General features: G+C 40.2%; 1 pseudogene; it reads left to right on the plus strand.

The window, feature by feature from the left end:
• The window catches only part of LOC127316113 (uncharacterized), an 800711-nt pseudogene that overhangs the window by 431782 nt on the left and 342442 nt on the right, over nucleotides 1-26487 (plus strand).

Below are 26487 nucleotides of genomic sequence, written 5' to 3' on the forward strand. Positions count from 1 at the left end.
ACTGTAGCAACCTCTCCTTATCTTAGTTTTGTGTTTTGTTGTGCCAAGTAAAGTCGTTGATAGTAAAGTTCATACTAGATTTGGATTACTGCGCAGAAACAGATTTCTTTGCTGTCACGAATCTGGGCTGTTTTCTCTGTAGGTAACTCAGAAAATTATGCCAATTTACGTGAGTGATCCTCAGATATGTACGCAACTTTCATTCAATTTGAGAATTTTCATTTGAGCAAGTCTGGTGCCTCGATAAAATTCGTCAATACGAACTGTTCTGTTTTGACAGATTCTGCCTTTTATTTCGCATTGCCTGTTTTGTTATGTTCGATGGATATTTCGATTCCATTGACTTTCAGTAGCTTTGTGCAATGTCCAGAAGTGTTAAGAATGATTGTGTCACCTCTGAACATGTGAATTTTTGATTATGCACTAACCCTCTAATGAGTTTGTTTCGAGTTTGGTGTGAAGGAAGTTTTCAAGGATCAAGAGAGGGAGATGATACAACATGATCAAGGAGAGTGAAAGCTCTAAGCTTGGGGATGCCCCGGTGGTTCACCCCTGCATATTTCAAGAAGACTCAAGCATCTAAGCTTGGGGATGCCCAAGGCATCCCCTTCTTCATCGACAAATTATCAGGTTCCTTCTCTTGAAACTATATTTTTATTCGGTCACATCTTATGTACTTTTCTTGGAGCGTCTGTGTGCTTTTGTTTTTATTTTTGTTTGAATAAATGCTTGTGTGGGAGAGAGACACGCTCCGCTGGTTCGTATGAACACATGTGTTCTTAGCTTTTAATGTTCATGGCGAAGCTTGAAACTGCTTCGTTAATTGTTATATGGTTGGAATTGGAAAATGATACATATAGTAATTGCTAAAATGTCTTGGATAATGTGATACTTGGCAATTGTTGTGCTCATGTTTAAGCTCTTGCATCATATACTTTGCACCTATTAATGAAGAAATACATAGAGCATGCTAAAATTTGGTTTGCATATTTGGTCTCTCTAAAGTCTAGATAATTTCTAGTATTGAGTTTGAACAACAAGGAAGACGGTGTAGAGTCTTATAATGTTTTCAATATGTCTTTTATGTGAGTTTTGCTGCACCGGTTCATCCTTGTGTTTGTTTCAAATAAGCCTTGCTAGCCTAAACCTTGTATCGAGAGGGAATACTTCTCATGCATCCAAAATACTTGAGCCAACCACTATGCCATTTGTGTCCACCATACCTACCTACTACATGGTATTTCTCCGCCATTCCAAAGTAAATTGCTTGAGTGCTACCTTTAAATTTCCATTCTCCACCTTTACAATATATAGCTCATGGGACAAATAGCTTAAAAACTATTGTGGTATTGAATATGTACTTATGCACTTTATCTCTTATTAAGTTGCTCGTTGTGCGATAACCATGTTCACTGGGGACGCCATCAACTACTCTTTGTTGAATTTCATGTGAGTTGCTATGCATGTTCGTCTTGTCTGAAGTAAGAGCGATCTACCACCTTATGGTTAGAGCGTGCATATTGTTAGAGAAGAACATTGGGCCGCTAACTAAAGCCATGATCCATGGTGGAAGTTTCAGTTTTGGACAATATCCTCAATCTCATATGAGAAAATTAATTGTTGTTACATGCTTATGCATAAAAGAGGAGTACATTATCTGTTGTCTATGTTGTCCCGGTATGGATGTCTAAGTTAAGAATAATCAATAGCGAGAAATCCGATGCGAGCTTTCTCCTTAGACCTTTGTACAGGCGGCATAGAAGTACCCCTTTGTGACACTTGGTTAAAACATGTGCATTGCGATGATCCCGGTAGTCCAAGCTAATTAGGACAAGGTGCGGGCACTATTAGTATACTATGCATGAGGCTTGCAACTTGTAAGATATAATTTACATGATACATATGCTTTATTACTACCGTTGACAAAATTGTTTCTTGTTTTCAAAATCAAAGCTCTAGCACAAATATAGCAATCGATGCTTTCCTCTTTGAAGGACCATTCTTTTACTTTTATTGTTGAGTCAGTTCACCTATTTCTCTCCACCTCAAGAAGCAAACACTTGTGTGAACTGTGCATTGATTCCTACATACTTGCATATTGCACTTGTTATATTACTTTACATTGACAATATCCATGAGATATACATGTTACAAGTTGAAAGCAACCGCTGAAACTTCATCTTCCTTTGTGTTGCTTCAATACGTTTACTTTGAATTATTGCTTTATGAGTTAACTCTTATGCAAGACTTATTGATGCTTGTCTTGAAGTACTATTCATGAAAAGTATTTGCTATATGATTCATTTGTTTACTCATGTCATTTACATTGTTTTGATCGCTGCATTCATTACATATGCTTACAATAGTATGATCAAGGTTATGATGGCATGTCACTCCAGAAATTATCTTTGTTATCGTTTACTGCTGGACGAGCAGAAACTAAGCTTGGGGATGCTGATACGTCTCCGACGTATCGATAATTTCTTATGTTCCATGCCACATTATTGATGATATCTACATGTTTTATGCACACTTTATGTCATATTTATGCGTTTTCCGGAACTAACCTATTGACGAGATGCCGAAGTGCCAGTTGCTGTTTTCTGCTGTTTTTGGTTTCAGAAATCCTAGTAAAGAAATATTCTCGGAATCGGACGAAATCAACGCCCATGTTCCTATTTTGCCCGGAAGCATCCAGAACACCCGAGAACCGCTAGAGAGGGGGCACAGGCCCACCAGACCATAGGCCGGCGCGGCCTAGGGGTGGCCCGTGCCCCCCTATAGTGTGGTCGCCCCTTCGACCTCCTGACGCCGCCTCTTCGCCTATATAAAGCCCCTGGACCTAAAACCTCGATACGAAAAAGCCACGGTACGAGAAACCTTCCAGAGCCGCCGCCATCGCGAAGCCAAGATCTGGGGGACAGGACTCTCTGTTCCGGCACGCCGCCGGGACGGGGAAGTGCCCCCGGAAGGCTCCTCCATCGACACCACCGCCATCTCCATCAACGCTGTTGTCTCCCATGAGAAGGGAGTAGTTCTCCATCGAGGCTCGGGGCTGTACCGGTAGCTATGTGGTTCATCTCTCTCCTATGTACTTCAATACAATAATCTCATGAGCTGCCTTACATGATTGAGATTCATATGATGATGCTTGTAATCTAGATGTCGTTATGCTAGTCAAGTGAATTTTACTTATGTGATCTTCGGAGACTCCTTGTCCCACGTGTGTAAAGGTGACAGTGTGTGCACCGTGTGGGTCTCTTAGGCTATATTTCACAGAATACTTATTCACTGTTATGAATGGCATAGTGAAGTGCTTATTTATATCTCTTTATGATTGCAATGTGTTTTGTATCACAATTTATCCATGTGCTACTCTAGTGATGTTATTAAAGTAGTTTTATTCCTCCTGCACGGTGTAATGGTGACAGTGTGTGCATCCGTGTTAGTACTTGGCATAGGCTATGATTATGATCTCTTGTAGATTATGAAGTTAACTATTGCTATGATGGTATTGATGTGATCTATTCCTCCTACATAGTGTGAAGGTGACAGTGTGCATGCTATGTTAGTACTTGGTTTAGTCGTGTTGATCTTTCATGCACTCTAAGGTTATTTAAATATGAACATTGAATATTGTGGAGCTTGTTAACTCCGGCATTGAGGGTTCGTGTAATCCTACACAGTTAGTGGTGTTCATCATCCAACAAGAGGGTGTAGAGTATGCATTTATCTATTCTGTTATGTGATCAAAGTTGAGAGTGTCCACTAGTGAAAGTCTAATCCCTAGGCCTTGTTCCTAAATACTGCTATCGCTGCTTGTTTACTGTTTTACTGCGTTACTACTGTTGTGTTGCTACTGCTCATACTTATTCATACCACCTGTATTTCACTATCTCTTCGCCGAACTAGTGCACCTATTAGGTGTGTTGGGGACACAAGAGACTTCTTGCTTTGTGGTTGCAGGGTTGCATGAGAGGGATATCTTTGACCTCTTCCTCCCTGAGTTCGATAAACCTTGGGTGATCCACTTAAGGGAAAACTTGCTGCTGTTCTACAAACCTCTGCTCTTGGAGGCCCAACACTGTCTACAGGAAAAGGAGGGGGCGTAGACATCAGTGTGCTCTGATGTGAAGTTTATATTTGATGCAGGTCAATTTATTCAATTGTTCTTCTCCAATGAAGGTTGTGAGGGTTTGCAAGGGAATGACGAGCAAGCAGCGTACCTTGATCAGTGAAGCAGAATTTTCTGCCATCCTAAGCATGAAATGCTCCAAGCTAATACCTGAGTTATGCATTTTCCTGATGGAGCACTTCGATCCAGTCGCATGTGTTCTTGATTTTGGTGATAGGGGGAAGATACCTGTTGATGTCCAGTCAGTTGTCAATGTAATGGCAGTACCCATGGGTAATTTCCCTGTCCCATACAAGCAAAATATTGAAGCAACAAGTTCTGTTCTCGAGATGATGGGGATCAACAATGGCAAGCAACCAACTGTCGCAGCTGTGGAGTTGCAATTAGGGGAAACATATCCTGCTGATGCTGCTTACTTGAGGAAATTTATCATTTACCTAATCTCTTATGTGTTTGCTCCTACTACTGGAATATATGTCAGTCCAAAGTGTTACCCGACTGTTATTAACACAGAAGCAATCCCAAGGTTGAACTGGGCAAGATTTATTATTGACATCCTCATTCAGACCGCGAATGCCAAAGGAAGCAAGAATTGGTTTAAGGCTTGCATGCCATACCTCATGGTTAGTTTTTTGTGATTTTGACTGTTTTTTCTTTTTCCACACATTTCTCAATGGCTGTAGATAACACATACCGATTTGCACTTTCTAATTTGGTTTCTAGGTCCTATATGTTGATTCATTGCAAACAGATGCCGTAAAGGTACCAGTTGGTGGACCTCGCATATGTGTCTGGACAAACAAGCTCATAAAGCGTGTCGTAGAGCTGGACACTAACACGGATGGATCGTTTGGAAAATTACCGGTACTACCCCGCTTTTTCCTTATTCTGGTGAAATTTTCTTATAGCATAAGATTTTGGTGAAAAGTATCTCTCTATTTTTCGATATTTGTTTTGCCTGCATATGATGTATATTTTATACAACTTTTCTGATTTTGTAGATGTAGCTAAAAAAATGTTTCTTAAATCTATTTTGATATATTTCATTAGAAGCAAACAAATGCTTTATACATTTGATGTTTTTATTTTTGTACCTTTAACCCTATAGCTAATTTGTGTCTCTGGTTTCGATTTATATATAAGAAAGAGAATTTGATCCATATAAAACTATAGCTAATTTTTTCACCTTTTTGCTTGGTCAGAAGAATGGAAGGACAACGAGAAGATGGTTCGGTTGCTCCTGCTGGAATATTCCATTTATTTAATACTCCGACTCGCGTAACCGGATAGAGCAGATGGTCCAACTACAGAACTTCTTCTTTTTCATTACTTCCATGGTCATGCCCGTGGCACGGCAGCACCCGTACTATTGAAATGGTTCGTCAGTAGAGATGTTCCCACTGGTGGGAGAAATATACACTGAAGTTTCAAATAAGTTCCAATTGTTACCCTTTTTGCAAATTTACATATAAACTGTGCTATTCCATAGGTTTTTTACCCTCCATACGTTCCATCATATGATGATTTATAATTTTTATTGATAGCATGTATTTTTATATCACTTGCATGATCTCATTTGTTGACCATTTTTCTTTTAAATGTCCCCAACTCAAGGCTTGCTTCAGGAACAAGTGATAACCCACAAGTATAGGGGGTGTATCGTAGTATCTTCGATAAGTAAGAATGTCGATCCCAACGAGGAGCAGAAGGTGTTGACAAGCAGTTTCGATGAAGGATTCACTGTAAATGCTCACAGACAAGTATTCAGGGGGTTTTGATATAATAGATGAATAAAGTACGAGTAAGTAAAGTGCGAGAGTAACAATTGCAGCGAGTGGCCCAATCCTTTTTAGCACAAAGGACAAGCCGGTTTGTTTACTTATAATGACCAAACGTTCTCGAGGACACACGGGATTTTATTCTAGTGCTTTCGCTGCATACGGCTAAATAATCTTCATTGTTTTGATAAGTGTTGTGTGGGTGAACCTATGCTAATGTACCGCCCTTCCTAGGACTAATACATACTTGTGATTATACCCCTTGCAAGCATCCGCAACTACAAGAAAGTAATTAAGAATAAATCTAACCACAGCCTTAAACTCTGAGATCCTGCTATCCCTCCTGCATCGATATACCAACGGGGGTTTAGGTTTCTGTCACTCCGGCAACCCCGCAATTGGCAAACGAGTACAAGATGCATTCCCCTAGGCCCATAAAGGTGAAGTGTCATGTAGTCGACGTTCACATGACACCACTAGAAGAATAACACCACAACTTAAATATCATAACATTGAATATTACTCAACCATAGTTCACTACTAACATTTAGACTTCACCCATGTCCTCAAGAACTAAACGAACTACTCACGAGACATCATATGGAACATGATCAGAGGTGATATGATGGAATAACAATCTGAACATAAACCTTGGTTCAATGGTTTCACTCAATAGCATCAACAACAAGTAGAAATCGATACCGGGAGAGTTTCCCCTATCAAACAATCAAGATCAAACCCAAATTGCTACGGCGGTGACGATGTCCAGCGGTGGAGACGGCGGTGATGATGGTGGAGATGATGATGATGGTGATGGAGATGATGTCCAGCTCGATGACGGTGACGATGGCGTCGATTTCCCCCTCCCGGAGGGAATTTCCCCGGCGGATCTCAGCCCGCCGGAGAGCTCTTTTCTCTCTGGTGTTCTCCGCCCCGCAGAGGCGGCTGTAACTCTTCGTGAGGTACCCTCTGTGGCTTAGGTCTTCGGGACGAAGGGTTTCGCGAAGAAAAGGAGGCGAAAGGGGCTGTGGGGGCCCCCACACCACAAGGTGGCGCGGCCAGGCCATGGGCCGCGCCAGCCTGTGGTCTGGCCCCACCTTGGGTCTTCTCAGCTCCCCCTTCTGGCTTCCTCCGTCATCTGGAAAAATAGGATTTTTGGTATAATTTCCTTCCACAGTTGATCTTCCGAAATATTGCGTTCTGACGGTGCTTTTTCCAGCAGAATCCTGGCTCCGGTGCTCGATCCTCCAATAATGATGAAACATGCAAAATAGATGAAATAACATAAGTATTGTGTCCAAATATGAAATATATCAATGAATAACAGCAAATTATGATACAAAATAGTGATGCAAATTGGACGTATCAACTCCCCCCAAGCTTAGACTTCGCTTGTCCCCAAGCGAAGCCGAACTCGATAACGAGGACCACATGTTTATGGAGTGAAGAGTCGATAAATAAAATACGGACAAGAAGCATCATATTCATTCACACAAGACATTCTAGTAAACAACTTCCTCATATGACTCAACTTGAAACAAGTATAAGGTAATCACAAATAAAGGTGCATAAGAAATCATAGTTGGTGATGGCAAACTTCGTTCTTGGTCAGAGAACAATTAACAGGTTATACTTATCTATTGAGCAGCGCTCTCATGTTAAAGTTTGTAAGGCACAACTTGCATACTCAATCATAATAGTCTCCTCATAATCATTGATAACTTGCAAAGCTATATTCATTCAGATAAAACTTGTACTAAACAAGGAAGAATAAAAGACATGATGAAGCAGATCACAATATAATGGTTTGATCACAACTACTCAAATGCTTGCTTGAGATGGAGGGAAATAGGTTTACTGACTCAACATAAAGTAAAAGACAGGCCCTTCGCAGAGGGAAGCAGTGATTAAATCATGTGCTAGAGCTTTTTCAGTTTTGAAATCATATAGAGATAATAAAAGTAACATTTTGAGAGGTGTTTGTTGTTGTCAACGACTGGTAGTGGGTACTCTAACCCCCTTGCCAGACAACCTTCAAAGAGCGGCTCCCATTTTATTTTTATTTTGTGTGGCACTCCTTCCAACCTTTCTTTCACAAACCATGGCTAACCGAATCCTCGGGTGCCTGCCAACAATCTCATACCATGAAGGAGTGCCTTTTTATTTTGGTTTTATTATGATGATGACACTCCCCCCAACCTTTGCTTACACAAGCCATGGCTAACCGAATCCTTCGGGTGCCGTCCATCAATCACATACCATGGAGGAGTGTCTAATTAGTTTAATTAATTCGGGACTGGGAATCCCATTGCCAGCTCTTTTTGCAAAATTATTGGATAAGCGGATGAAGCCACTAGTCCATTGGTGAAAGTTGCCCAACAAGATTGAAAGATAAAACACCACATACTTCCTCATGAGCTATAAAATATTGACACAAATAAGAGATAATAAGTTTTGAATTGTTTAAAGGTAGCACATGAAGTATTTACTTGGAATGGCAGAAAATACCATGTAGTAGGTAGATATGGTGGACACAAATGGCATAGGTTTGGGTTAAGGTTTGGATGCACGAGAAGTATTCCCTCTTAGTACAGGTCTTTGGCTAGCAAGGTTAATTAGCAAGCATAAGAGTCGAGGGAAACAAACAAATATACATGTGATAGAAACAATCATGCATCTTCCTTGTAAGCACAAACAATTTTAACTTCAGAATAATAAGCTATGAGCTAACAAGAAAGAAAGACAATGAAACAACTACATGTATTTCTCTTTTCTACTTAAACCTCAAAGTGTTGTTGCTATTGACCAATGCTAAGTTTGCCAAAACCAAATAGATTTATTCAATGCTCCCAAAGTGATACCAATACTAACAACAAGGTAAATCATATAATAGAGATTGCAAACTAAAATAAGACGTGCAATATGTAAATGATAAGACTTCTCATTAATATTCCATAACGATAACTCACACCAAGGGATACATAGACAACCAACTAAAGGAGAGATACTTCCAAACTGCAACCCATCTTATATGATAACTTCCCTACTCATGATATGACACTACTTGACAGTAAAAAGTAAAAGGTAGTGATGATGTGATACCGCGGCACTCCCCCAAGCTTGGAACAAACCAAGGGGATGCCAATACCGATGATGAATTACTCCTTTGGCGATGGTGGTGATGAACTCCTCCCGCGCTTCTTACAGATCTCCTTCAGCTTCAGTTTCTCAGCTTGGCAATTCTGCACTAAGACTCGAAGAGATTCATTGTTATCTGAAGTTGGCGATGATGACCTTGTGATGTGAATCGAGTGGTATTCCAGCATTCTACGGAGACGGCAATTCTCCTCCTGGAGTATCTCCACTTCTCTTCTCAGAGCCCGATATTGATCACAAAACTCATCGGTAGTCCGTAGAGCTTCTTCCAACATAGGGAATGAGTCGAGGCTAAGAGCGGGTGGTAAGGGTCCCTGCAAGTTATGAGAAAAAGAACGTCGAGTGTCAACAGATCCCACCAAGATTTGCTTGCTCCCAACGGCTTGCTGCTCTTGTTTTGATGGCACCCTCTTCACTTCTTCCTCTGAAAGCCCCTTTCCCTTGTTGTTGGAGGCCATGGTGCTTCTAAACTGAAAACAGATCCTGGCAGAAACAGCTCGAAACAAAACACGTCGAGAAAACGATATACGGACCTCCAGGGGTCCGGGGGATTATATAGCAAAAAATTTCACGACAAAAGGAAAGTACCAGATCGAACTAGAGTCGGAAAGGGGCGACGAGGCGGCCAGACCATAGGGCGGCGCGGGCCCAGGCCAGGCCGCGCCGGCCTATGGTGGCACGCCCTCGTGCGTCTTTTCCACTCCGTTTCGATCTCGTAATTTTTCATATTTTCCAAAAACAGCAAAAATATTGTTCGGAAAGTAAATTGCGAACTTTTCATTACCAAGATCTTATTACCTATTCAAAGTCGAGTTCTGGCGAACTGTCAATTTGTCCTTTGATGAAAGCCTCCGGTGTTTCCACTCGAATAATATCAACATCAACATTATAAGAATCACCTGAGATATAATGCTTGAGTCTTTGTCCATTCACCACTTGTGTGGCATTGCCTTGGAGAGAGCTAATTTTGATTGCTCCTGAACGATACACCTCCTCGACAACATACGGTCCTTCCCATTTCGAGAGTAATTTCCCTGCAAAGAATCTGAGACGAGACCGATACAATAGGACTTTATCTCCAATATTAAATTCTCTTTTGATAATCCTTCTATCATGCCATTTTTTAACTTTCTCTTTAAAGAGTTTAGCATTTTCATAAGCTTCACTTCTCCATTCATCTAGAGAACTCAATTGCAATAACCTCTTATTACCGGCAAGTTTAGGATCTTTATTTAATTCTCTAACTGCCCAATAAGCTTTGTGCTCTAGTTCTAAAGGTAAATGACAAGCTTTCCCATAAACCATTTTATAAGGTGACATTCCCATGGGATTTTTATAAGCAGTTCTATAAGCCCAAAGTGCATCCTTCAATTTACTAGCCCAATTCTTTCTAGTTTTATTAACAGTCTTTTGCAAGATAGAATTAATCTCTCTATTTGATAATTCTACTTGCCCACTAGTTTGAGGATGATAAGCGGAAGCAATTCTATGATTAATACCATATCTAGCAAGAGTCTTTCTAAAACCACCATGAATAAAATGAGAACCTCCATCAGTTATAATATATCTAGGAACTCCAAATCTAGGAAAAATAATATCTAAAAGCATTCTTAAAGAGGTCTCACCATCAGCACTTTTTGTTGGTATGGCTTCCACCCATTTAGTAACATAATCAACAGCAACAAGTATATGAGTGTTACCTTCTGAAGAGGGAAAAGGTCCCATGAAGTCAAATCCCCAACAATCAAACGGTTCAATAACAAGAGTATAATTCATCGGCATTTCATTGCGTCTAGAGATATTACCAACCCTTTGGCACTCATCACAAGATAAAATAAACTTCCTTGCATCTTTGAAGAGAGTTGGCCAATAAAAACCTGATTGTAGAACCTTTTGCGCGGTTCTTTCTCCGGCGTGATGTCCTCCATAAGCACTACCATGGCATTTACTCAATATCTCCTGTTGTTCATATTCGGGAACACATGTTCGCATAATACCATCCACTCCTTCTTTATATAAGTGTGGGTCATCCCAGAAATAATGCCTCAAGTCATAAAAGAATTTCCTCCTTTGCTGAGCTGAAAAGGTTGGAGGCAAATACTTGGAAACAATCAAGTTAGCATAATCAGCATACCAAGGACTGTCTCGCGAACTCACCTTTATTGCAGCCAATTGTTCATTTGGAAAACTATCATTAACAGGAACAGGATCAGAAGCAATATTTTCCAATCTAGACAGATTATCAACACCTTTACTATCTACAATATGTAAATCAAATTCTTGCAACAGAAGTACCCATCTAATAAGCCTAGGCTTAGCATCTTTCTTTTGCATAAGGTATCTGATTGCAGCATGATCAGTATGAATAGTAACTTTTGAATCAACAATATAAGATCTAAACTTATCACAAGCAAAGACTACAGCTAACAATTCCTTTTCAGTAGTAGCATAATTTCTTTGAGCAGCATCAAGAGTTTTACTAGCATAATGAATAACATTAAGTTTTTTATTTACCCGCTGTCCAAGAACAGCGCCTACAGCAAAATCACTAGCATCACACATAATTTCAAATGGTAAATTCCAATCAGGGGGTTCAACTATAGGAGCAGTTGTTAAGGCTTTCTTTAGAGTTTCAAAAGCTTCCTTACAATCATCATCAAAAACAAAAGGTACATCTTTTTGAAGAAGATTAGTAAGAGGCTTTGAAATCTTGGAGAAATCTTTAATAAATCTCCTATAAAACCCAGCATGACCAAGAACACTACGAATACCTTTAACATCCCTGGGATAGGGCATCTTCTCAATTGCTTCAACTTCAGCTCTATCAACTTCAATACCTCTCTCGGAAATTTTATGTCCCAATACAATTCCTTCATTAACCATAAAGTGGCATTTCTCCCAATTAAGAACAAGGTTAGTTTCTTCACATCTCTGCAAAACTTTATCGAGGTTCCGCAAGCAATTATCAAAAGAATTCCCATAGACAGAAAAATCATCCATGAATACCTCTACAATACTCTCGCAAAAACCATGAAAAATAGCAGACATGCATCTTTGAAAAGTAGCAGGAGCATTACATAAACCAAAAGGCATACGTCTATAAGCATAAGTTCCATAGGGACAAGTGAAAGTGGTTTTCTCTTGATCTTTAGTTTTAACAGCAATTTGTGAAAATCCAGAATAACCATCAAGAAAGCAAAAATGAGTATTTTTAGATAACCTTTCTAACATTTGATCAATAAAAGGCAAAGGGTAATGATCTTTTTTAGTAACTTTATTAACTTTTCGATAATCAATGCACATTCTATACCCTACAACCACTCTTTGAGGTATGAGCTCATCATTATCATTAGGCACAACAGTCATTCCTCCTTTCTTAGGAACACAATGCACAGGACTAACCCATCTACTATCAGCAATAGGATATATAATACCAGCTTCAAGAAGTCGTAATACCTCATTTCTTACCACATCCTTCATCTTAGGAATTAGACGACGCCGAGGTTCAACAACAGGCTTCGCATCATCTTCCATATTGATGGCGTGTTGGCATATAGAGGGAGAAATCCCCTTCAAGTCATCAAGAGTGTAGCCAATAGCGCCTCGGTGTTTCTTCAATATTTCCAATAGTCTTTCTTCTTCAAACTCTGTAAGCTTAGAACTAATAATAACAGGATATATTTTCTTATCATCAATATGAGCATATTTAAGATTATCAGGCAATGGTTTTAAATCAAAGACAGGATCTTCCTTTGGTGGCGGTGTTGTACCCAGATCTTTCACCGGTAAATCATGCTTAAGAATAGGTTGGCGAAGAAAAATTTCCTCAAGCTCATCTCTTTCTTTCCTGAAAACATCACTCTCGCTATTCTCCAAATGTTGCTGCAAAGGATTATTAGGAACAAGAACAATAGATGCACACTGTTCCATTTTAAAATCATTACTAGGCAGATCAGCTTTATAAGGAGTTTTGGTAAATTTAGAGAAGTTAAACTCATAAGATTCACCAGCAAATTTAGTCAAAATTTTCTCTTTCTTGCAATCTATAATAGCTCCACAAGTATTTAGAAAAGGTCTACCAAAAATAATAGGACAATAATCACTAGCAGCAGAACCAAGTACCAAAAAGTCAGCAGGATATTTAATCTTACCACATAGAACTTCCACATCTCGAACAATACCAATAGGAGAGATAGTTTCTCTATTAGCCAGCTGAATAACCACATCAATATCTTCAAGTTCACAAGAACCAATTTTAAATTGCATAATCTCCGTATAAAGCTCATAAGGAATAGCACTAATACTTGCACCAATATCACATAAACCATAATAGCAATGATCACCAATTATAACAGATAGCATAGGAACACTAGCTTGCTTGGGTTTATTAGGATGTGAAACAATATTAGAAGCATCTTCACAGAAAATAATATGACCTTCCTCCAAATTTTCAGTCACAAGATCTTTAACTATTGCAACAATGAGTTCAACTTTTATTTGTTCTTCAGGTTCTATAGGTTTCTTTTCACTTTTATGAACCGCACTATTTATAACAGAGTACTCCTTCATTTTAGCAGGGAAAGGAGTTTTTTCAATATAAGCTTCAGGAATAGCATGATCAACAGTTTCAACTACAACGCATTTATTAATAGATGAATCAATTTTATCTTTATATGGTTCATGATACTTATCAAAATTCTTCTTAGGCAATTCATAATGAGAGGCAAAAGCTTTATAAAGATTTGCAGCAACTTGAGAATCAAGACCATATGTAGCACTCATATTACGAAATTTATCAGTATCCATAAAAGCTTCAATGCATTTGTAATCATAATTTATACCTGATTCTCGATCTTTGTTGATCTCCCATCCTTCAGTATTTTCCTGGATCCGATTAAGAAGGTCCCTTTTAAACTCTTCCTTATTGCGCGTGAATGATCCAGAACAAGAAGTATCCAGCAAGGTCTTGTCTTCAAAAGAAAGTCTTGCATAGAAATTATCAATAATAACATTACCAGGAAGCTCATGAATTGGGCATTTGAGCATTAAAGACTTCAATCTCCCCCAAGCTTGGGCAATACTCTCTCCATCATGAGGCCAAAATTATATATGCGATTCCGATCCTTATGAATTTCACTTGGAGGATAGAACTTAGAATAAAACCGGGGCACAATATCATTCCATTCAAGAGAATCCCCATTATCCAGTAATTTATACCAATGCGCCGCTTTACCAGACAGCGATATAGAGAATAGTTTCTTCCTCACTTCATCCATAGCAATACCTGCACACTTGAATAAACCGCATAATTCATGCAAGAACAATAAATGATCTCCAGGGTGGACAGTCCCATCCCCTGTATAACGGTTATTCACTACGCGTTCAATAATTTTCATAGGTATTTTGTATGGTATCTCTTCTTTACCTGGCGCCTCATCCACTATCTTTGCAGTAGTAGCGGATTTCCCAAATAAACATTCGAGAGAAGATCTCTCAATAATGAATTATGGCAGCAGGCAGAAATAAAATCAGCACAAACAGTAGATATTTCCCTTACCAATTCCACTTACCAATAGCGCTTCACTCCCCGGCAACGGCGCCAGAAAATAGTCTTGATAACCCACAAGTACAGGGGGTGTATCGTAGTATCTTCGATAAGTAAGAATGTCGATCCCAACGAGGAGCAGAAGGTGTTGACAAGCAGTTTCGATGAAGGATTCACTGTAAATGCTCACAGACAAGTATTCAGGGGGTTTTGATATAACAGATGAATAAAGTACGAGTAAGTAAAGTGCGAGAGTAACAATTGCAGCGAGTGGCCCAATCCTTTTTAGCACAAAGGACAAGCCGGTTTGTTTACTTATAATGACCAAACGTTCTCGAGGACACACGGGATTTTAGTCTAGTGCTTTCGCTGCATACGGCTAAATAATCTTCATTGTTTTGATAAGTGTTGTGTGGGTGAACCTATGCTAATGTACCGCCCTTCCTAGGACTAATACATACTTGTGATTATACCCCTTGCAAGCATCCGCAACTACAAGAAAGTAATTAAGAATAAATCTAACCACAGCCTTAAACTCTGAGATCCTGCTATCCCTCCTACATCGATATACCAACGGGGGTTTAGGTTTCTGTCACTCCGGCAACCCCGCAATTGGCAAACGAGTACAAGATGCATTCCCCTAGGCCCATAAAGGTGAAGTGTCATGTAGTCGACGTTCACATGACACCACTAGAAGAATAACACCACAACTTAAATATCATAACATTGAATATTACCCAACCATAGTTCACTACTAACATTTAGACTTCACCCATGTCCTCAAGAACTAAACGAACTACTCACGAGACATCATATGGAACATGATCAGAGGTGATATGATGATGAATAACAATCTGAACATAAACCTTGGTTCAATGGTTTCACTCAATAGCATCAACAACAAGTAGAAATCGATACCGGGAGAGTTTCCCCTATCAAACAATCAAGATCAAACCCAAATTGCTACGGCGGTGACGATGTCCAGCGGTGGAGACGGCGGTGATGATGGTGGAGATGATGATGATGGTGATGGAGATGATGTCCAGCTCGATGACGGTGACGATGGCGTCGATTTCCCCCTCCCGGAGGGAATTTCCTCGGCGGATCTCAGCCTGCCGGAGAGCTCTTTTCTCTCTGGTGTTCTCCGCCCCGCAGAGGCGGCTGTAACTCTTCGTGAGGTACCCTCTGTGGCTTAGGTCTTCGGGACGAAGGGTTTCGCGAAGAAAAGGAGGCGAAAGGGGCTGTGGGGCCCCCACACCACAAGGTGGCGCGGCCAGGCCATGGGCCGCGCCGGCCTGTGGTCTGGCCCCACCTTGGGTCTTCTCAGCTCCCCCTTCTGGCTTCCTCCGTCATCTGGAAAAATAGGATTTTTGGTATAATTTCCTTCCACAGTTGTATCTTCCGAAATATTGCGTTCTGACGGTGCTTTTTCCAGCAGAATCCTGGCTCCGGTGCTCGATCCTCCAATAATGATGAAACATGCAAAATAGATGAAATAACATAAGTATTGTGTCCAAATATGAAATATATCAATGAATAACAGCAAATTATGATACAAAATAGTGATGCAAATTGGACGTATCAACAAGCCATTTTTGTTTTCTGCTGAACCCTCTGTTGTAGACATGTTCATCAAACGACATGCACTAGTATCTCCAAATGATGAAGTAAGGCTTACCATTTTTTGTTACTTCTAGCGGCATGTTCTACTTGTTATTACAAATACACTAGATTTTTCACTATCCTTTTTTTATCTTTTCTTATGTAACATCAACTGGTAATATACAGAGAAGCTGTTTCTAGCATGTGCAATGTGTTTGAGGATGGTCTTGCAGAATTTGTGAGGTCATTTGCAGTTAATCAAGGGAAGGAAAGCTCTGAAAATCCTCACCAGGCAGAGGAAGATGTGCAGATCATTAGCAAGAAGAGACGTCGTACAAGGCAGAAGGTGACAGAAGCTAGGAATGAGGAGGAGGTGTTACTGGACCACATGGAGGTACCACAGAAGTGCAGGTTGTTCCAGAAATGGGGATTGCTGCAAAGTCTAAGAAAAGAAAGCCAGATGACAGAATTATTGCTACTGCAAGGCCTAAGAAGAAGAAGATGAGAGGCTCTGAAATTAATCCGGAAGAGCATGTTGTCATTGAAGATCATCAGGATAATTTTGGCACTAAAGTGCTGATAACCCACAAGTATAGGGGATCGCGGCAGTCTTCGAGGGAAGTAAAACCCAAATTTATTGATTCGACACAAGGGGAGGTAAAGAATACTTATAAGCCTTAACAACTGAGTTGTCAATTCAGCTGCACCTGGAAAAGCACTAGTAACAGGGGTGATGTGAAAGCAGCAGTAATATAAGAGCAATAGTAACAGTAACACAGCAGCAGTAATAGTAACACAGAGGCGATGGCACCGGAAAATAGTTGATACTACTTCCAATGACATATAGAACGAGTATATGATGATGAGAGATGGACCGGGGTTCCCAGCGATCTACACTAGTGGTAACTCTCCAATAAGTGACAAGTGTTGGGTGAACAAATTACAGTTGGGCAATTGATAGGATTGATAAAGCATTAAGATAGAACATCAATTCATTAATCATGTAGGCATGTTTTCCATATATAGTCGTACGTGCTCGCAATGAGAAACTTGCACAACATCTTTTGTCCTACCAGCCGGTGGCAGCCGGGCCTCTAGGGAATCTACTGGATATTAAGGTACTCCTTTTAATAGAGTACCGGAGCAAAGCATTAACACTTGGTGAAAACATGTGATCCTCACATCACCGCCATCCCCTCCGGTTGTCCCGATTCTTGTCACTTCGGGGCCTTTGGTTCCGGACAGCGACATGTGCATACAACTTGTAGATACAATCTAAGCAATAAGTATAGAGCTTAAATCTAAGATCATGCCACTCGGGCCCTAGTGACAAGCATTAAGCATAACAAGATTGCAGCAACAATAACTTCACAAACTTTATAGATAGACTAATCATAATGTATCATCCATCGGATCCCAACAAACGCAACACCGATTACATCAGATGAATCTCAATCATGTAAGGCAGCTCATGAGATCATTGTATTGAAGTACATGGGATAGAGAGTACCAACTAGCTACTGCTAGAACCCGTAGTCCATGGGGGAACTACTCACGGAGCATGATGGAGGCGGTGGCGTTGATGGAGATGGCTTCCGGGGGCACTTCCCCGTCCCGGCAGGGTGCCGGAACAGAGAGTTCTGTCCCCCGAATTGGAGTTTCGCGATGGCGGCGGCGCCCCTGGAGTCTTTCTGGAGTTTCGTCAATTGGTATCGATGTTTTAGGTCGGGACGACTTAAATAGGCGAAGAGTCGGAGTCGGAGGGGCCACGGGGCCTCCTCACACTAGGGCGGCGCGCCCCCTCCTGGGCCGCGCCGGCCACACGTGTGGGGCCCCCCAGGGCACCCCTCTGGTCCCCCCTCTGACTTTCTGGAAGGTTCCGGGAAAAATAAGATGTTGGGTCTTCGTTTCGTCGAATTCCGAGAATATTGCCCGAACAGCCTTTCTGGAACCAAAAACAACAGAAAACAGCAATTGGCCCTTCGGCATCTCGTTAATAGGTTAGTTCCGGAAAATGCATGAAATCATCATAAAGTGCAAGCAAAACATGTAAGTATTGTCATAAAACAAGCATGGAACATCAGAAATTATGGATACATTGGAGACGTATCAGCATCCCCAAGCTTAGTTCCTACTCGTCCTCGAGTAGGTAAACGATAAAAAGAATAATTTCTGTAGTGACATGCTACTTACATAACCTTGATCATACTATTACAAAGCATATGAAATGAATGAAGTGACTCAAGGCAATGATCTATAGTTGCTAACAAATAGATAACATATAGCAAAACTTTTCATGAAGAGTACTTTCAAGACAAGTATCAAAAGTCTTGCGCAAGAGTTAACTCATAAAGCAATAAATTCAAAGTAAAGGCATCGAAGCAACAAAAAGGAAGATATAAGTTTAAGCGGTTGCTTTCAACTTTCAACATGTATATCTCATGGATAATTGTCAACATAAAGTAATATGATGAATGCAAATATGCAAGTATGTAAGAATCAATGCACAGTTAACACAAGTGTTTGCTTCTAAGATGGAAGGAAGTGGGTAAACTGACTCAACATAAAGTAAAAGAATGGCCCTTCGCAGAGGGAAGCATTGATTGCTATATTTGTGCTAGAGCTTTGGTTTTGAAAACATAAAGAGAGCATAAAAGTAAAATTTTGAGAGGTGTTTGTTGTTGTCAATGAATGGTAGTGGGCACTCTAACCCCCTGGCCAGACAAACCTTCAAAGAGCGGCTCCCATGAATTATTTTTGTTTTTGGGTGGCACTCCTTCCAACCTTTCTTTGACAAACCATGGCTAACCGAATCCTCGGGTGCCTGCCAACAATCTCATACCATGAAGGAGTGCCTTTTTATTTTAGTTTTATTATGATGACACTCCTCCCCACCTTTGCTTTCTCAAGCCATGGCTAACCGAATCCTTCGGGTGCCGTCCAACAATCACATACCATGGAGGAGTGTCTATTTTTGTTAATTAGTTTGGGACTGGGAATCCCATTGCTAGCTCTTTTTGCAAAATTATTGGATAAGCGGATGAAGCCACTAGTCCATTGGTGAAAGTTGCCCAACAAGATTGAAAGATAAACACCACATACTTCCTCATGAGCTATAAAACATTGACACAAATCAGAGGTAATAAATTTTGAATTGTTTAAAGGTAGCACTCAAGCAATTTACTTTGGAATGGCGGAGAAATACCATGTAGTAGGTAGGTATGGTGGACACAAATGGCATAGTGGTTGGCTCAAGGATTTTGGATGCACGAGAAGCATTCCCTCTCAGTACAAGGCTTAGGCTAGCAAGGTTGTTTGAAGCAAACACAAGTATGAACCGGTACAGCAAAACTTACATAAAAACATATTGCAAGCATTATAATACTCTACACTGTCTTCCTTGTTGCTCAAACACTTTTACCAGAAAATATCTAGACCTTAAGAGAGACCAATCATGCAAACCAATTTTAACAAGCTCTACGGTAGTTCTCCACTAATAGGTTTAAACTACATGAAAAAACTTAATCATGATCTACTTGAGAGCTCAAAACAATTGCCAAGTGTCAAATTATCCAAGACATTATGAGGCATTTTCTGTTTCCCACCAAATAACAATAAGTATTGTAGCTTCCAACTTTTATCATTGAACATTAAAAGTAAAACGAAGAACAAGTGTTCATATGAAAAAGCAGAGCGTGTCTCTCTCCCACACAAGGATTGCTAGGATCCGATCTAGCTTATTCAAACAAAAACAAAAATGAAAACACACAGACGTTCCAAGTAAAGCACATATGATGTGACCGAATAAAAATATAGTTTCAATAGAAGAAACCTGATAACTTGATGAAGAAAGGGATGCCTTGGGCATCCCCAAGCTTAGACGCTTGAGTCTTCTTGAAATATGCAGGGATGAACCACGGGGGCATCCCCAAGCTTAGAATTTTCACTCTTCTTGATCATATATCATCCTCCTCTTTTGACCCTTGAAAACTTCCTTCACACCAAACTTCTCATAAACTTCATTAGAGGGGTTAGTACTCAAAAAACTTGAATCCACCTTGGTCCTGTAGTGACACATTGCAAGAACTCAATAAAACATTAGCTACAGCACTCCACGTCTAGAAAGCCTTGCTTAAAGTCCACAAGAGACAATGCAAAAAACAGAGACAAAATCTGCCAAAACAGAACAGCCAGTAAAGACGAATTTTAAAGAGGTACTTCCATTGCTCAAATCAGAAAACTCAAAACTAATGAAAGTTGCGTACATATCTGAGGAACACGCACGTAAATTGGAAGATTTTTCTGAGTTACCTACAGAAAATCATACCTAGATTCGTGACAGATAGAAATCTGTTTCTGCGCAGAAATCCAAATCTAGCATCAACCTTCGATTAGAGGCTTCACTTGGCACAACAATGCAATAAAATAAAGATAAGGAGAGGTTGCTACAGTAGTAACAACTTCCAAGACACAACAAAACAGTAACAAAATAAACACATGGGTTATCTCCCAAGAAGTGCTTTCTTTATAGCCATTAAGATGGGCTCAGCAGTTTTAATGATGCACTCGCAAGAAATAAGAGTTGAAGCAAAAGAGAGCATCAAAAAGCAAGTTCAAAACACATTTAAGTATAACCCACTTCCTATGCATAGGAATCTTGTACACAAATAAATTCATGAAGAACAAAGTGGCAAGCATAAGAAGATAAAACAAGAGTAACTTCAAAATTTTCAGCATATAGAGAGGTGTTTTAGTACCATGCAAATTTATACAACCATATTTTCCTCTCTCATAATAATTTTCAGTAGCTTCATGAACAAATTCAACAATATAACTATCACATGCAGCACGTTTTTCATGATCCATAAACTCATAATTTTTATCAAGTTCGAGAATAGTGGGATTAAAACTTTCAAACACACTTTTATCAATAATATAACAAGATGATTGATCAATCTCAAGAGATATGGGACTCATAGATAAAGTCAAAACCTCTCCAATCCCATTTTCATTAGTAGTACAATTAATATTATCAAGTAACATAGGACCATCATCTAGAGCTTTATCATAAACATTTGCTAAGCAAAATTCTTTAGTACCATGTATTTCGACATCAGGCACAAACAAAGCATTATCATAAGATTTATCAAAGTAGCATGGATTATCATAGATAACAGTAGCATAATTATTCTCACAAGTTTTACTTATAGGTAATATTTCAAGAGAATCCACAGGAACATAACATTCAACCTCTTTCGGTAAGCATGGAGGACAATCAAATAGTGTAAGAGATAAAGAGTTACTCTCATTAGAAGGTTGGCATGGGTATCTAATCCATTCTTCCTCCTTTTGTTCATCACTCTCCTCTTCTTTTTCATCCAATGAGCTTTCAAGTTCATCAATTTCCTCCTCTTTTTCATCCAAGGAGCTTTCAGGTTCATCAATTTCTTCTTCCACAGGTTCCTGCAAATTGTGAGTGCATTCTTGTGCATTAATGAGTCTGTGTTTATAATCAATGATATAAGGATTATCACTGTAACTTTCATTGCAAAAATTAAGGATAGAAAAGACATAATCTTTAAGGTCCTTACAAACAACACAAGTTTCATAGTTTTTAACTATGAAGGATTCTATCTCAGAGGCTCCCATAAATATGACAAATTGTTCAACCTCTTCGAACCCAAAATGAATATAGCTATTCCGATTATAGTTCTTAATTAAAAATTCCTCACTAAAGCCACATTGAAATTTAAGATGTTTAGTGTCCTGTTGAGAGCAACAGTTTATATCATGGCGTTTAAGCAAGATTTTAGCAATTGTTTTCAATTTTTCTATCACAGCTTTCATAACTTCACCAGCTCTTGATTTTCTATAATTATTATATAATTCTATAAGCTCCAAGTAGGTTGTTGGTTCTCCCATAACAACAGTTTTTAATTTTTAGGTTTTTCAAATTTTTATGGATTTTTGGGTATATGAGAAAAAATAAACAAGACAAAAAAGAAACTAAGCAAAATAATACTAGACAGAAATAACTAAGCACAAATAAACTAGACAAAAGTAAACTAAGCAAAACAAAACAAAATAAAATAAAAACAGAGAGAGAGGTAGAGTGTACTCTCCAGGTGAACTTATGAGTAGAGCTATGCCTCCCCGGCAACGGCGCCAGAAAACAGTCTTGATAACCCACAAGTATAGGGGATCGCGGCAGTCTTCGAGGGAAGTAAAACCCAAATTTATTGATTCAACACAAGGGGAGGTAAAGAATACTTATAAGCCTTAACAACTGAGTTGTCAATTTAGCTGCACCTGGAAAAGCACTAGTAACAGGGGTGATGTGAAAGCAGCAGTAATATAAGAGCAATAGTAACAGTAACACAGCAGCAGTAATAGTAACACAGAGGCGATGGCACCGGAAAATAGTTGATACTACTTCCAATGACATATAGAACGAGTATATGACGATGAGAGATGGACTGGGGTTCCCAGCGATCTACACTAGTGGTAACTCTCCAATAAGTGACAAGTGTTGGGTGAACAAATTACAGTTGGGCAATTGATAGGATTGATAAAGCATTAAGATAGAACATCAATTCATTAATCATGTAGGCATGTTTTCCATATATAGTCGTACGTGCTCGCAATGAGAAACTTGCACAACATCTTTTGTCCTACCAGCCGGTGGCAGCCGGGCCTCTAGGGAATCTACTGGATATTAAGGTACTCCTTTTAATAGAGTACCGGAGCAAAGCATTAACACTTGGTGAAAACATGTGATCCTCACATCACCGCCATCCCCTCCGGTTGTCCCGATTCTTGTCACTTCGGGGCCTTTGGTTCCGGACAGCGACATGTGCATACAACTTGTAGATACAATCTAAGCAATAAGTATAGAGCTTAAATCTAAGATCATGCCACTCGGGCCCTAGTGACAAGCATTAAGCATAACAAGATTGCAGCAACAATAACTTCACAAACTTTATAGATAGACTAATCATAATGTATCATCCATCGGATCCCAACAAACGCAACACCGATTACATCAGATGAATCTCAATCATGTAAGGCAGCTCATGAGATCATTGTATTGAAGTACATGGGATAGAGAGTACCAACTAGCTACTGCTAGAACCCGTAGTCCATGGGGGAACTACTCACAGAGCAGGATGGAGGCGGTGGCGTTGATGGAGATGGCTTCCGGGGGCACTTCCCCGTCCCGGCAGGGTGCCGGAACAGAGAGTTCTGTCCCCCGAATTGGAGTTTCGCGATGGCGGCGGCGCCCCTGGAGTCTTTTTGGAGTTTCGTCAATTGGTATCGATGTTTTAGGTCGGGACGACTTAAATAGGCGAAGAGTCGGAGTCGGAGGGGCCACGGGGCCTCCTCACACTAGGGCGGCGCGCCCCCCTCCTGGGCCGCGCCGGCCACACGTGTGGGGCCCCCAGGGCACCCCTCTGGTCCCCCTCTGACTTTCTGGAAGGTTCCGGGAAAAATAAGATGTTGGGTCTTCGTTTCGTCGAATTCCGAGAATATTGCCCGAACAGCCTTTCTGGAACCAAAAACAACAGAAAACAGCAACTGGCCCTTCGGCATCTCGTTAATAGGTTAGTTCCGGAAAATGCATGAAATCATCATAAAGTGCAAGCAAAACATGTAAGTATTGTCATAAAACAAGCATGGAACATCAGAAATTATGGATACGTTGGAGACGTATCAAGTGCATAAGGAGGAAGCGACTGCAAATTTGTTTGAAGAAAAGGCATTTGGTTGTCAAAATGACCACATAGTAGGAAACTCTGAACTTGCTGAAGATGAACAACAAACACGAAGCAATGTACAAATGGAAGAACCTGCAGAAGTCAACAAGGATGTGTCAGCTGTAGCTACTCAGGAGACTCAACAGACCAACATGGGTGATGCACTGAGGAATCTCCAAGTTTATGGTACAGGATCTCAATCAAGCACTGAAACTCCTCCAGCTGTTAATAATATGGAAGGAAGTAAAGGGAGCCAAGAGGAAGAGGGTAGCCAAGGTTCAGGCCAACTTAGAACAAGGAGAAAGAAACCAGATTCTTGTAGCCCGATTGGCAGGAGGCCTGTCACTAGATCAATGTCACCCATTAAGCAAGATGTTTCCGCCAGCCCGATTGGGAGGAGGCTCACAAGATTTGCTATTGCTGAAGCACGGGCCAATGCTAGCATGAACAAGGTTTACAACTCACCATCAAGCGATCAAAGTCACAACCCTATTCACGCTGCAAAGCTTGACAGAGGGAAAACCAAGGAATTGGCTGTTCAAACTGCAAATGAAACAGATTATCAGAGAAAGGTGAGAGAGCTGGCGGAACATTGCCCATCGTTTGATCTTGGTTTCAGTCAAGTGGAAGAAACACTAAATGAGCAAAAAGACAGTGAACATGGAGTAGATGCGCAAGCAGTACCTGAGAGGGCAGTAGCTGAACAAACAGTGGGTCAGCAACCAGTAGCTGAGCAAGCACTAAGTGAGCAAGCACTAACTGAGAAGACAGTAGCTGACCAAACACAAACTGAGAAGACAATAGCAGAGCAAACCATACCTCAGAAAACAGTAGCTGAGCAAGCTCTACCAGAGAAATCAGTACCTAACCAGCAAAATGTCATGGAAAGACCGGAAGAAGATTCAGAGGTTCAAGAACTTGTTGTTATTTCCAGCAATGATGATAGTGGTGACTCACTGGATAAAATATATGCTTCTATTGAGATGCCTTCCTCATCAGGGAAGGGCATTGTGTTGCAAAATGCAAGAACTTCTCCAAGGACGCCTGGTAGTACCACACCTATTCCGCAAACGAGGAGGGTAGTCAAGCTAGGTCCACATCAGAAGTCTCCATTCATTGCAAACGCAAAGAAACCGTCTGTTCCTAAGTCAGATTCTGAGTTATACGACAAGGTTTGCATGTATGGAGGGAAAACTAAAGATACATTGAACGACGAAAGGATTATTGATTATGGAGACTTCTTCATTTACCTCCGTGATTTGGCTGACTCTGTCAAGCTTGGGGGTTGGTTAAGTAACTCCACTTGCGAGATCGCGTTGCAAGCACTTTCTACAGAGATGGCCAAGCAGAAGAAGTTTGTCATGCCACTTAGGATTGCGGTTAGTGCATTACCACGCTTTTTGTTTCATTTCAATGCTTGCATTTTCCAGTACTGCCATTGGCATCAGTAGTGCCATTTGTTTCAGTAGTGCCATTTTCCAGTACTGTGATTGTGTTCTTCAATGAAGTAGTGCCATTTTGCAGTAGTTCCATTTTATCAGTAGTTTCACTTTTTTTAAACGTGTTATCCTCTTGTTTCCTTCCACATGCAGACAAAACTCAGAAGTGCTGCCACTTGTTTGACGGATAGATCAGTGAAGAAAGCATTCGAGTGTTCTCCTAATCACCGTCTTGATCACAAAGACATGGTAAGTCCCAGGTTGTTTCTTCAATTATTACTTTTCACATATAAACTGTAGTTTTAGAGGAAATAGTTTTAGAGAAAAGATGTAATTACTGTCTGGTTCACTTCGTTCTTTTTGGCGAATCTTTTGCAGTGTTTCGATGTAGTTACATATTTTATAGGCGATACAAATCTCGAATGTGTTGATGTTTTATACATTTAGGCTTTAATTAAAATTGAGTTGCAAACCTCTTGTTTAGAACAAATTGAGGTATTCATGTTTTTTCAAAACCATGCAGGTAATGTTCTCAGTTTTGCAAGACTTGACACCTGACTTGGATGTCATGACTGGGCACTACTACCTTATCGTGCTGAACTTGAAGTCCGGTAGGTTTGAAGTGATGGACTCAATGAGACGCGAGAGTGATCGTGGACTCATGAAAGATTCTCGAACAATCATCGGAAGTATAAAGCATTTGTGGGCAACGAACTACAGTGAGTCAAAAATTGATATCTCAAAATATCAAACAATACACATAAGTACGCCAATGCAAGACACTTTGTAAGTTCTAACATATGCTTTTTAATTGTTCATCTCAATGTATTCTATTACTTCTTTCTACAAGAAAGTACATTCACCTTACTAACATTCTTTTTTTTCAAGGTATGACTGTGGGTACTTCGTTCTAAAGTTCATTGAAGAATGGAATGGGAGAAAGATGCTAGCATTTAGAGGTTCAGACATGCCAGCTCTCAGGAAGCTTAACTTGAAGAAATGGGTGGACTTTCACAAGAACACAATCAACTGGGAGGAACTTCTCTTCTCATAAGAAGTTAACCAGTGGTACATTCTT

Source organism: Lolium perenne, chromosome 7 (assembly GCF_019359855.2).
Source record: "Lolium perenne isolate Kyuss_39 chromosome 7, Kyuss_2.0, whole genome shotgun sequence".
NCBI classification, from domain to species: domain Eukaryota; kingdom Viridiplantae; phylum Streptophyta; class Magnoliopsida; order Poales; family Poaceae; genus Lolium; species Lolium perenne.